We start from the raw sequence: 12,722 nt of genomic DNA, 5'->3' as shown, positions 1-12,722 counted from the left end.
ACATTAAGGGAACCTGTTGTGGTCAAAATATAAACAGAGCAGAACAACATTTGGTCTGTAAGTGGACCTGCCAACACTGGTTTCTCAAAATGTCTTTGAACGTGGGGTGGCAATGTTCTTTCAACATGGACAAATTCATTAAAATTCCTTCATAGCATTCAATAAATAGCCTTTATTCATTCAAACATATCATTTAGCACTTGCAGTGTCAGAGTATTAGTCAAATTGATTGATGTTGGTGTTACATTAATTTCTTAAATGGAACTTTCTCAATGACTTGGCTCAGGTTTTGAATCGCTCAGGCTCAGTCATGCCATCCATCTGAAAAGGATGAGGCCTGAGGTCTTCCATGTGGAGAATTCTTATCTGATGTGAAGGTGAAGGGAACTGCAGCAACACGTCAGTCTCATTACATTTCTGCAACTTTGTGTCATGACAGCTACTCCATTAAAGGTTATGGAGAACTATCATTACATACTGACATTAGTGCCTTCCTCTTCGATGCTTCTGATAACATCAAGCTTCACATATCAGAATGGACACAGAACAGGTGTCAACAAGTACGTTACACAGAAGCATATTTGAGTTATAGATAGGTTCATTTTTAAGATGTCACACTGAGCTTTTTATGTTATGCATTTAAAAAGTCTTTGTGAAGAGGGGCCTTCATCAAACACTAGATGATGGGAAATGAGAACAAGACATGGATTTTAATTGTTCTTTATAGCTTGTTTAATTTTACAAATAAATATTTTAATAGTTTTTATCAAGTTTGAATTTATGTATTAACTGTTATTTTTTTAAGCCTGGAATTACTTGTATTTCACAGGATTTTCAATAAAAAGGTAAGAGAAAGAATGACTAATACATATTACATTACTGACTTTAGACATTTTTCTCTCAGTCCTCCTGCCAAATATCCATTGGTATTGATAAAACAAAGAAAAAATACATGTTACATTTATTTTTAATTTTTTTGTAACAGAAGCTGAGAAATAATAAAAAAATATTACAAACACCAATTTAAGGGAAGTCTTATTTAATGAAAAGATCAGGTTATTTCTCTGATGTAATATTCAGCATTTTTAATTTAAATTCAAAATATGTTTATAAAAAGCATAAGGGGTGAGCTCAGATAAGCTCGATGTCTACCCACCTCCTTTCCAGCATTTGTTAGAATTAATACGATTTCTTATTATTTTTTGTTTTTGTTGTTGTTTAAGCTCTGTTGTTAAGAATATTTTTTATCTTAATTTTGTTAAACTTTTGTTAAAATAAATGAACAATAAAAAAAATCTCTTAGCTTCATAGAATTTTTATCAAGTTGATTTATCAGCAATTTTTCTCTTTATCATCAAACCCTTGAGAGTCATATGACAGATGAGACATGAAACCTTTGTAATTGTTTCTCAGTTTGCTGATTTGTTAAGTGCTTTTCATTTGATATGCTCTCCGAGCGGGCTGTCAGGGGAAAGTGTTGACAGGTGAGCAGACAGTGGATTATTATGCCTCTGTGTATTTTGTGTGTAAGACATTAGATCTGATGACAGGAAGGCGCATCCCACATGGTGTTTGACTGAGATCAGTGGAATTATGTGGCTGACAGGGACCTGTGGTGTTAACAGGTGATCATTAAGATGTTGTGGCTGTATTGTTGTATTTTGGGGGAAATGGAGGGGGAACAAATGGAACCAGACACCCTCTGTGGACCAAGCCAGGAGTTTGAGTGAGTGCTGCAGTGGTGTTGACAACAGAGATGAACCCCGAGGCTTTCTCAGAGAGGATAATAGTGACAGAGAGGATGCTGGAGAGTGACCAATGAATAAAGGCTGAGGATGTCAGGTCTATGGGACTGAAGCCTCTTTGTCGTCTGCTTTGACAGAAGACGTCGTCATCAGAGTAATAACAAGGTAGAAATAAAAGCGAAAGGACATTTTAAGCACACCTTTGACATGCACTCACTTAAAACTCTCAAAATAAATAAATGAATGAAACATAAGACAAAACTGCTTACGAAATTCACAAGTGACACTAATCCATGTAAACCCTATTTGTCAAAGATGTTTTTTTGATTTATTACATTAAGAGCTAAAAAAAAAGTTGAATACAATACTTAAAATCATTACAAAATTCTTTCATAAAGCTTTGAATCCATTTTGGACAAAAATCTGATTATTTTAATTAATCTTAATAGGTCTTGATTGTACTTCAAAACCAACAACCAAGTTTTATTTTTGTTGTTTTTTCTATTATTCGAATTTCAGAAAAATACATAATTGATTGCAATTCCAACTAACTTGATTAGATCAGATTAAAAATTGTTTTTTTCAAGCAATCAAAAGAAAAAAAGGTAAATTAATGTGCAATATAATCAATTATCAGAAGTTTACATCTATAAAGACATGTCAAACAGGATGACAAGACATTAACAGATTGCCTGAAAGGGAGTGGGAGGAAGCGAACTTATATAATCCCACCCGGCTCGACCTTTCCTTTACGTGTATTATCATTATCCGGTTCGTAATTTAAGACCAGATTTTTATATATTTCCAACAATCAGGTTATTAGGAATCCTCAAGAAATAATAAATCACATGACTATGTAAGTAGATATAACACTATTTCAGACTTTGTCATTGTATATGCAGATCTATTATCAAAATTCAGACTGCAGAATTATTACTTTCTCTGTAGAAATTCTGTGATATTTCAAGATTATAATCGCTTAAAGCTGTTGAAGCTTGAAACGCATGTCTGCTCGTGACCTGGAACCGGAAAAAAAAAGAAAAAATAGAAAGTATTTACGACATCCTTAATTTTAACTTGGGATACAGTTTATAAAATATTCAGTTTCTGACAGATCAGAAGAACAACTTGCTTAGTTGTAATTTAGTGAAAATATTATTGTGTTTCTTGATCATTTGTTTCACAAAAAATAATAAAAACCAACGAATTACTGGAAAGTTTATGACTTTTCTAAATACAATATCAAAAGATTTGATTGACATAAACAAAATTTCCACCTAAAAATGGATTAAACTCACTCTGATCATATTTTGATCAATTTTAAAAACGCTCCTAGTGGTGCCTTAATTATTATTATGCCATTTTTAGCCAAAAAATAAAAATAAAACTGCTATTTTCTGGGAAATAGTTTGAGTAGAGTTGTAGTATTTATTCGAACATTGCCTCTGAGTTAGCACTGATGGAGGGACGTTTGGCGTGGAGTAAGCCTGCTCCCATTTATCCTCTCTCCCGCTGGCTTACAGCCCCTCACAATCCCAACCTGACATCTCAACAAACAAAAATTGTGGGAGATATGCAGCCGTGCAGCTAGTTGCCAGTACGGACTAGGAAAACAAAGCCTTACATGGATCTGTTTGTCTAAAAGTTAATATTTATTTGTATTTGAAGAAAATGTGAACAAATTAGCCCCTCATGCTTTGCTTTAGATAGTTAAAATTACTTTTACTTCCTTTCATTAAAATCTTTTTCTAGTTTTGTACATATAAATATTTGCTGTGGGATAAAAATATATTGTGTTGTCTTTGTTTAGGTAATAACTTTTTTTAAAACTCCATAACCTCTATATACTGGCAGTTTGAACAATTCTGATTCTTCTGAGATTACAATTGATTTTACGTCATCTCTTTTAAAGGAAGGGGAGGGCACAGAGGAGGCCTCTGAATAAACATCCATTAATTCCTCCCTGCACTCGAGTGAGGAAGAAACGACCAAAACACAAGGTCATACAAACCCAAAAGTAAATGCAGGGAGAGGCTAGATTGCTCAGATAAGGAAAGCCATTTTAGATGCTACTTTAATTTTTTTTAAATGTGTGTCAAAGGAGCAGATTAGTATACAACAGGATTGAAGGGAGTTAGAAGAGTGGAGAGAGAAGTGAGGGGATTGGAGTAGATGAAGGAGAAGATGAAAGCTTTGTGGTGCTGAAGCTTAATGAGCTGGAAAACACAATTGAACTTCTCTGACTGTGGAAATTGCTGTGAGAGCATCGTAAATTAGCACTAGTGTGGGAGCTAGCCTGCTGACAAAAAAAGGGGGGCTTTGAGATGTAAAGACATCAGGTCTGCAAGATCAGTTTCAGAGGTCTGTCATATAAAACGTGAACATTGTTAGTTTAAATCAAGGATTGGGTTTTGTTAAGCTCAGAGTGAATCATTCCTGCTCTTCTTCAGTTACTTAAGAACAAATATGGTTGCATTTAACAAAAAAAAAATAGACAAAAATCTAGCCCAGATAGTTTTCAGAAGTTAAAAAGAAGATGGATCTGATTCTTCTATAAAATTTGTTGAACTCCAGAGGGTGACTCTTCACTTTGCCTTTTGCAGGCTTGGCACATGCCTTCTGTTACTAAGTGGCTTCATATTGAAAGGCTCTGCAGCCACTATTCTCTCTCCCACCGGGTGCCAGCCTCTCTGCCCTGGCAGCTGCTGGGCTTCAGAATGGACCCATAGTTTCCACTCTGCAGGTGAGCTGCACAGCCAAAAACAGGGCCCCTCAAAGGTCTTTTCAGAGCTTCAATGGGGAACTGACTTGGGGAAAGAGGAGCAGGCACACAATGGCTGCCTTCTCTGGACACAGAGAAGATGGAGATGAGCTATTGGGGTGCTGCTTTAGTGTTTCTTATATCCATGTCGAGGAGAGGTGACAAGGGAAGAGAGGAGAGGATGCGTTCCCTCTTTTTTATATTTTTTGAGGGCGTGGCTTCTTTCCTCACAGCGGTTTTAGGTCGTATGGGGACGCTCCGTCACCCTACATCTACAGTGTTTGCTGGACTTTTAAAACTCCAGAAAATGCAACGTTTTCTTCCTTGTCTTGGAGTGTTGAAGGTGATATTACTATGTACATATTATTGCAGCACTAACCAGAGTAAAGAAGTTCCACAGTTTGACTCCCTTTTTGCCTGGCGCCGGTTCAGTCTAACAAAGAATGCCCTTCCCTTTGTTCCTTGTTACCTTTTTTTCTCTTATGCTTTGAAGCTTTCATGAATTTTTACATGAAGTGAGTAAGAATACAGGGAACATTAAAAAAAAAAAGAAAAGCCCAGTAAATGTTTGTGTTATCTGAAATGTTTGTTTTGTGGCAAAATCTGATTTTAAATAGCATTTGTAGATCTAGCTTCAAAAACATGCATTACAAATGGATAATATTCACATTTTTGGCTTTTGATCAATAACAATTCATTAAAATATTAGAAAAAAAGTTTACTACAATAACTGCATAAGGATAAGTTTGCTTCCTAACAAATGAATAGAATAGAATAGAATAACGGGATTAGTTTCCTGAGGGAAATTCAGTTAAAAGCAGTTCTTCAGCATATAAGATAAAACAGCAAACAACAAACAGTAAAAACAACAGTTTTAAAAACATGTTAAAAGAAAGTAAGATTAAAAAAAAAACAGTGAAAGGATACAAAGTAAAAACAGATACCTTCTATATACAAGTATGCCCTCTTTGATTTAAGAGCATTGTGGCATTTGGGATAAAAGATGTGGAGTACCTGTTAGTTTTCCTTGTTGGACCAATAAAACGGCGACCTGAAGGAATCTCTAAAAAACTGGAGGACATTTATATGGGTTAAAATTACGTTTTTTGCTTTTTGCCCCATCTGCCGCTTGCACAGTAAATTCAGATTTTATTTTTATTTTTTTGATAAAGTACATCTACGTAAATATATCATTTTTCTACTACTTTTTTTGTTTGCTTTGATTGACAAACCAGATTCCAAATAAACAAAAACTTCCTTACTTCTCAATTGACGTAATTATTAATTATACAGTTTTATGTCCGCAGAGATAATGAGGTAATAATTAGCCCACATCTGTTTCTAAAAAATGATAAATAGATGTTGGTATTCTGTATCAAACCTGATGGAATTCCATAGTTTATCTCATGCATCATCTTCAGGGTTCTAAAAATAAAAGATCCGACTGCATGTGTTTGTCTTAAAGATTTAAATTTTGGAAATCTTAGTGAGATGTTTTTAAAAATGCAGGGCAATCAATTATTACTTTTTTCTCTTTTTTTATTATTATTTAGTTAGCTTGATTTCATCAAACCAACAAGTTCATTCATTTTCTATCCGCTCTATCTTATCTAAGTAGAACCTACTAGAGTGGGAGCCTATTTTAACTGCCGTTCAGCTGTATGGAATAACAGCTCCAACAAAATGGTTTAAATTGGCTATTTTAACTTTTGACCCGGGGTTGAGTACATCCCGGTGAGATCAACACTACAACTAAATTTAACAGTAATGGAGATGTGGATGAAGCCAAAGCTTGAGGAGGAAACACAAGAAACAAACATACAAAATAAAAGTTTTTGATAGGATTCGAATCAAGAGCAACCTTGCTGTAAGTTGATGTTTGCTTCATCCTAATGAGTGAAAGAAAATTACGTTAAATTGGCTAAATAAAAAAATATCCTGAAAATTACAATATAAATTATAGAAGCAGAATTTCTTTTGAATTCATGCAACCTAATAGCTTCTTTTCCCCTTCACTGAATATTAGTTGAATTTTATTAAACTTAATGGCAGCGATTGTTATTCCAATTATGTCGATAAAATCCACTCCCACTCTAAATGGCTGAGGTATTTTCTCAGCTCACTTTTTTGTTATTGTTTGCATTTCACGTGAGATTTTAAACACAGCACCATCTGTGAGATTGTGGAGCCCTTAGCTGTCTAATATAGTTATGTGGTCTAAAAGATGCTATCAGTGCTGGTCTCATTTTTCCTCTCTTTTCTTTCTTTTTCCCTCCGTCTCTCTCCTCATCTAATCAGTTCCACTCTGTTATTGCTGGCCTCGGGGCTGTTTCCCTCTGTGCTAAACTGCTTTCACAAGCATGAGACTAAAGCCTGCTCAAATGTCTATTGGACGTTTTAAATATTGTGTGCCTGACCTTACCATCATTATGGAATCAATGTTCACTCACACTGACGTGCTTTACACCTTCATAAGCCCAGGAATTGGTTTTTCCCTCTGAAGTTGGTCGACCACTTTTGAAAGGTTAAGTGGTGAAAAGAAGCTCCCACTGCAGGGCAGACAGACTGACAGGAGACAGACCGACTGTGACCACATCCAGGAAGGATACTATGAAATCCACTTCAGACAGTTCAGCGTAAGTTCTGGGGACAAACATCTTCACAAATGCACTACACCGCATGTATCATTTGCTTTGAGGTTTAGAGGAAAGCGAAGCATTTCCTGCATTTGGGCCAGCAGGGAATGATTTTGGGACATTAGGAGATCCCGTTCTGGCAAACTTTGTTCCACAGGGATAAGTTCACAGGGCTATGTAAACCAACAAGATAATAACAACCCTCTTTAGTGAGATTTATCTTGGGCTGGCTTATTTAGAGTAGAAGTTATTGTGATAGCTTAATTCACTGTGACTTCAGAAGAATGAGACATTTAACTCCTTTATGTCTGTTGTTTTGGAAATCCATACAACACTAGAAGTTCACTTAAAAACATTTTAATAAAATCTCGATACTTGTCCTCTGTATAAAACAAATGTCAATATTACTAATTAATTTGAAAAGTATTTGCATAATTATGCTTAATGCGGTTATTCTTTGAGAAGGAATAACAAAAAAGGTACTTCCAGTATTTTTTTTTATTAGGACAAGGGACCAACAACCTAATAGGAGCCCCAAAGTCTTATTTCACAAAAATAAGACACACATTTTGTTTTTACCATGATAGATCTCAATGAACTGCTTTTTTTTATTTAAATAAAGCATAAACACAAAGACAAATTTGCCTTTTTTCAAAATATGAAATAGTTTATTACTTTTGATTGCTTTTGACAGGGTTATAGATGACTTCCTTTCAAAATAAAAGACGCCCTGTTTCACGTAGGATTGTCTCAATGCAGCAAATGTAGGAGTAGTAGGGAGTTTAATGTTAGCAGGCATAAAAGAAAAAAAAACAGTTTATTTGATCATTTGTTGTCCAGCTCAGCCAAAAATTGTGAACCTAACTAACTAAAAAGAAATCTGAGCTAATCGCATAATTTTTTTTTATTGAATTTTTTATTGAAATCCTTGAATTTGTTCACAAATAGAAAATCTGCCTCATAATCTGGCGCCTAAATTCAGATTTTCTGTGGTACACGTCACACAAAAATCATGTTGTGTGAGTTGTGTTTTTGTTCAACTTGTGATTCAAACTGTCCTTTAAAAGTTTGTGAATTAGTTAAATAAAGTTTGAGTTTGTTTACTTTTACTTTACTTTTGACCTTACAGTTACTTTTATAAATTAAAATGTTTTTGTTTTCTTCAACCAGAGTAATCAGGGTTCATTTTGATGATATATACGGCCAAACTCATTCAAACATAAAATGTTTTTGCAGTTTGTGTATTATTTATTTGAGCAAAAACAATATAATCAGAACAATACTGTTATTGGCAGATGATTTCACTAAAGTTAATGACAAACTCTATGCTCTTGCTCTTCTAATTTAGATTTGAATACAAGCATGTTGTGCGCCTACTACAAAACAAGTCAACAAACCTGCAGTTTATTTTGTCCATCGCTAATCAAGTTCATTAGCATTGAAGCCGTGTTGTTGCCAAGGACATTTACATTTTTGTGTATTTTATGAAGAATCAGAGTACAAGTATTTTAGTCATTTTTAGTTGTTTTTATTTTTATGACTGATTTCAGTTGTTTGAAGCTCCATATTAGATCTCTTCAAACTGTCATTCAGCACTAGAGTAGAATATTAAAAGTTATTTTTCTACTTTGGACTGCTACATGAGTGACAATATTTAAACAAAAACTGCTGTTACCGGTACTTAGGTTAAACTTTTGAATACCCTACCCAGTGGTATTTTCTATTATAATGGATGCATTTAAAACTATGCAGGGGGTTGGAGTCATTTATTTATCCACATGTAACCCCAAAAACATTATGATTTTATTCAATTCTGTACTTTGACGGAAACTGCAAACAAATTATTATTTTTTTCGTCTTTCTGTTGTTAAATTGATATTTTGTTTGGGAGAACATTTCATATTACATATTGTCACATCATAGTTCCTCGACAGTTTGGTTTACAAATTGATTAACCTTTGTGTGTTTGGAAACTTGCGCTATTCATACTTTTTCTACAAATTAATAAATGTCATACCGTGATGATGCGCAAGACAGAAAAAAATTGGTCACAATAACTGAGATCACTCCAATTTTTTTTTTTTTTAAATCCAAATATATCATACAAATCTGAAGCAGATGATGAGAAAAGTGATTTACAGACTGATGATTTTCTGACTTGTACCATACAAGTTGGATACATGAGAAAGTGGCAGCAAGTTCTTACATATCACAGATGGCAACTCCTTCCTCTTTCATGCGGCGCCTCTCTTCTCTCTGCTGTCGTCTGCGTTCTGCAGGTATGCAATTATAGTTTGAAAAGGTTGGAGCCAGAACTTCTATAGGGCACAGCGTGGGAACAAAGCAGGGTGTGGGAGCTGGGGTCAGGGTGCACAGTGCCTGACTGGTGACTACAAAAAGCTGAGACAGAATGTAAATGACACTCATAGTTCTGTATCGGATTTTCTGACCATAGAGGAGATAGTAAAAACATATCATTAAATGTAGTGTTTGTATGAAACGCATTGAACCAGCAAGAACGTTTTGGAAAATTATAATAACATATAAAAACTCCTTATACCAAGTCCATCTATATCTTAAAAGTCTTTATTTGTTACATCTTTTCAAATATTTTTCTCAGATAAAATATTGATGGGTTTATATTTGTTTTATTGATAATCTGTGAGGCTGGAAGACAAGTTTAAAAACACTTCATGCATAAACTTTCAAATCAACAAGAGAAGAAAAGATTAGAAAAACTATATATTTTTTCAGACTAAATTGGAATTTGTTTATTTTAACCTATTGAAACAAAAAAGTACTAAAGAAGACAAATAAAACAAATATATGTGTCTATATGTCAAATTATTAATCATGACGTAAATGGAAAATGAAAAGGTGAATTTTTCATGCATCAACACACACATATAATTTAATGTCATAATCATTTCTCTCAATCTTAAATAGACATATGTTCTCTTATAATAGTCTCTGGCACACTGAGTCCATTAAATATGAAGTTTGTCAAAAAGAGTTTCATTAATTGCTTGAAAAGGACATTTTAAAAAAGTCAGTCCTTTTTGTTTTTGTTAATTATCAATTTATTTATTCTTATTGGTGTCTTATTTTTGTTCAATTTTGTGCACCAACTATGTTTTTAAAACTATATTTTTTATTTCTACATGGAAGATGAGATAAAAGTTTTAAATAAACTTTACAAATGGTCTCTTTCATGAATCTCTGAAGGTCCTATTAAAAAAAAAAAACCCTAAAATGAATATATTTTTTAGCTTACAGAAAGCAGGGAATCTGAGTTTTAGCATTTGAAAGTTCCTCATGAAGAGAATGTATTTTCTTTTTTGGATTCACATTCTCATCAAGCAAGTTTTCTAGCATTTCGTCCTGACAGAGCAGATCTTTGTAAAGTTTTAGGTTTATTGAAGGCAGAGATCCTATAAACCTTCATCCGTTGACAAAAGTGCTCAAAGCAGACACATGTTTCTTCAATAACGATGAAAGCGCTGTGTTCTTGTAACCGGATCTTTCTGTAGCAGACAGCTTTCCATCACAGAACAGCGTGATCTTCCCTTTAAACAAGGAGCATCAAGACAGATGGAACTGTGACACGCAAAGTCAGACACAAATTTAGAGCATAACCGAGAGGCCTTGGGTTCAATTTGTTTAGAGGGTTTCTGGGTATCCAAAAACCACAAAATGTATAACACCTGTGTTCACTGTTAGCACCTGTGTTCGGGGTTTCTCCAAATACGCTTCCCTCTGGGCTCATTCAGCTGGCAGATTCGAAGGGTTTCGGGGTCAGAGGTTGAAGGTTAGGGGTACACCAGCTGGCAGCCAGGACAGCATCGGGCTCCAGTGAGGAGCCATTCAGAGACGAGGTGGGAGGGGGTTGCTTAAAGCTTACTGTGTCTTTGTGATCTATGATTAATGTGTTTTATTTTTCCTTGTTTTTTTGATGCAATTGTCAATGATAGTCAAAAAATGTGCAAATTTAGATATTAAAGCTATTTCAAATTTTCATGTGGTTCAGCTGCATGGTGCATTTGTGCGCTGCAAGTATATTAAGTTTGGTTTTCTTTTCATGTAATTGAAGAAAATTTATATTTTTTAAAGTGGAAAGTGGCAGCAGGACAACTCACAAGAAAGGTCCATAGTGAGAGTGACATCCTGAGGGTCAAACTTCTGAAAGTCTTCAAAAGTAACGTTGGTTGATGTCTTTTAGAGATAATTGGATGATCAGATTTATATTACAAATCTTAATAGTTTACTTCACTTTTCTGTTTTTGCTACAGAAAAAGTCTACCAGTAAACCCCTCTTTTAATTTTGACAGTCGGTACATACAGTAAACTGATCATAGCAGGCCACATTTGTAAACTTTATTTAATTTGTGCCCACAAAAACGATTCATTGCAGTTTTTTGTTCAATTTTTTTCAGTCTTTATTTTCACTGCATTGCACATCTATGAATCACATTCAATTTCTGAGATAAAATATTTCTGCATCATTCATCAAACTGCAATTGAAAACTGTCCATAAACTGAAAAAATAAAAAAATATGTACACAGTTTATTCAATACTTTTTTAAAAAAAAATAGGGATTTTGCGAAGAAACTTCAGCAAAGAAGTCAGCAGTCAAGTTTCTGCAGTTCTCTGCTTTCTTGATTGTTGGCAGATCTTTTAATTACTGACAAGAGCCACATGTGCCAAGTGTTGGCATGAAGTGTGTTTCTCTTTACAGAGTTTTCCAAAACATTAGCTCCCCTCAAGTGGAAAATCTATTTAATGAGAAGTGCAAAAAAACTGTAAATAGCCATTAAGCTAACTTTAACAGCTTCCACATGTTTACTGTGTTTATGAGGGGTGTGACTAAGGAAGAGAAGGTTGCACAGCATGCTCATGTGCGAGGCACAGACAAGGATAGAATTTGAGTTTTCCCTCTCATTAGTATCTTTAAAATTTTATTTCCAGGGGTGGCACAAGGTGTAATGTAATGCAAAGAGTGTTTTGGTTGTGTTAGCTTAAAAGCTAACGTAGCTAGGTCATCTCTCAAACAAAAATCAGCATTTTTAGTCATCAAACGAAGAGATTCCTATGCTCTCATAAGTTACATAACTCTTTCTCTGCCTCCTTGTGTCATCATCACTGAAGGAAAACTGTTTCCAGTATTACATAGATTTAACTAATCAGGTGGTTCCGAAACCCAGACTAGCAGGATTATCATGTTGTCTCTGATTGCAACTGAAAAATGTTTGCATCTAAAAAAGAAAAAAAAAAATTAAATTGTTAGCAGGGGTTGCCACAAAAAATTACTAGATTAAATGTTTGCTCCTGTTCCTCCATGGAGGTCCTTCCCCCAAACCTGTAATTCATGCTCTAATCCATCGTTACATGTCTGATGGGAGTTTAATTGATGTTGGTGGGGCATCAATTAAGTTAATTGTAGATCATTGAGTTAATTTTAGTTATTTAGAAAACCCCAGCTTTCCTAAACACCGTGAGTGTGTGGGGGACGTGACGGAAGGCTGTGTGCAAAGACAGAAGGGTGGTTTGCCGCAAATACAGCCCTGCGTTTCAGAACAACC

The sequence above is a fragment of the Oryzias melastigma genome, linkage group LG15, assembly GCF_002922805.2.
Source record: "Oryzias melastigma strain HK-1 linkage group LG15, ASM292280v2, whole genome shotgun sequence".
Taxonomy (NCBI): domain Eukaryota; kingdom Metazoa; phylum Chordata; class Actinopteri; order Beloniformes; family Adrianichthyidae; genus Oryzias; species Oryzias melastigma.
The sequence above is the reverse complement of the archived record's forward strand: the minus strand, read 5'-3'. Positions refer to the sequence as shown.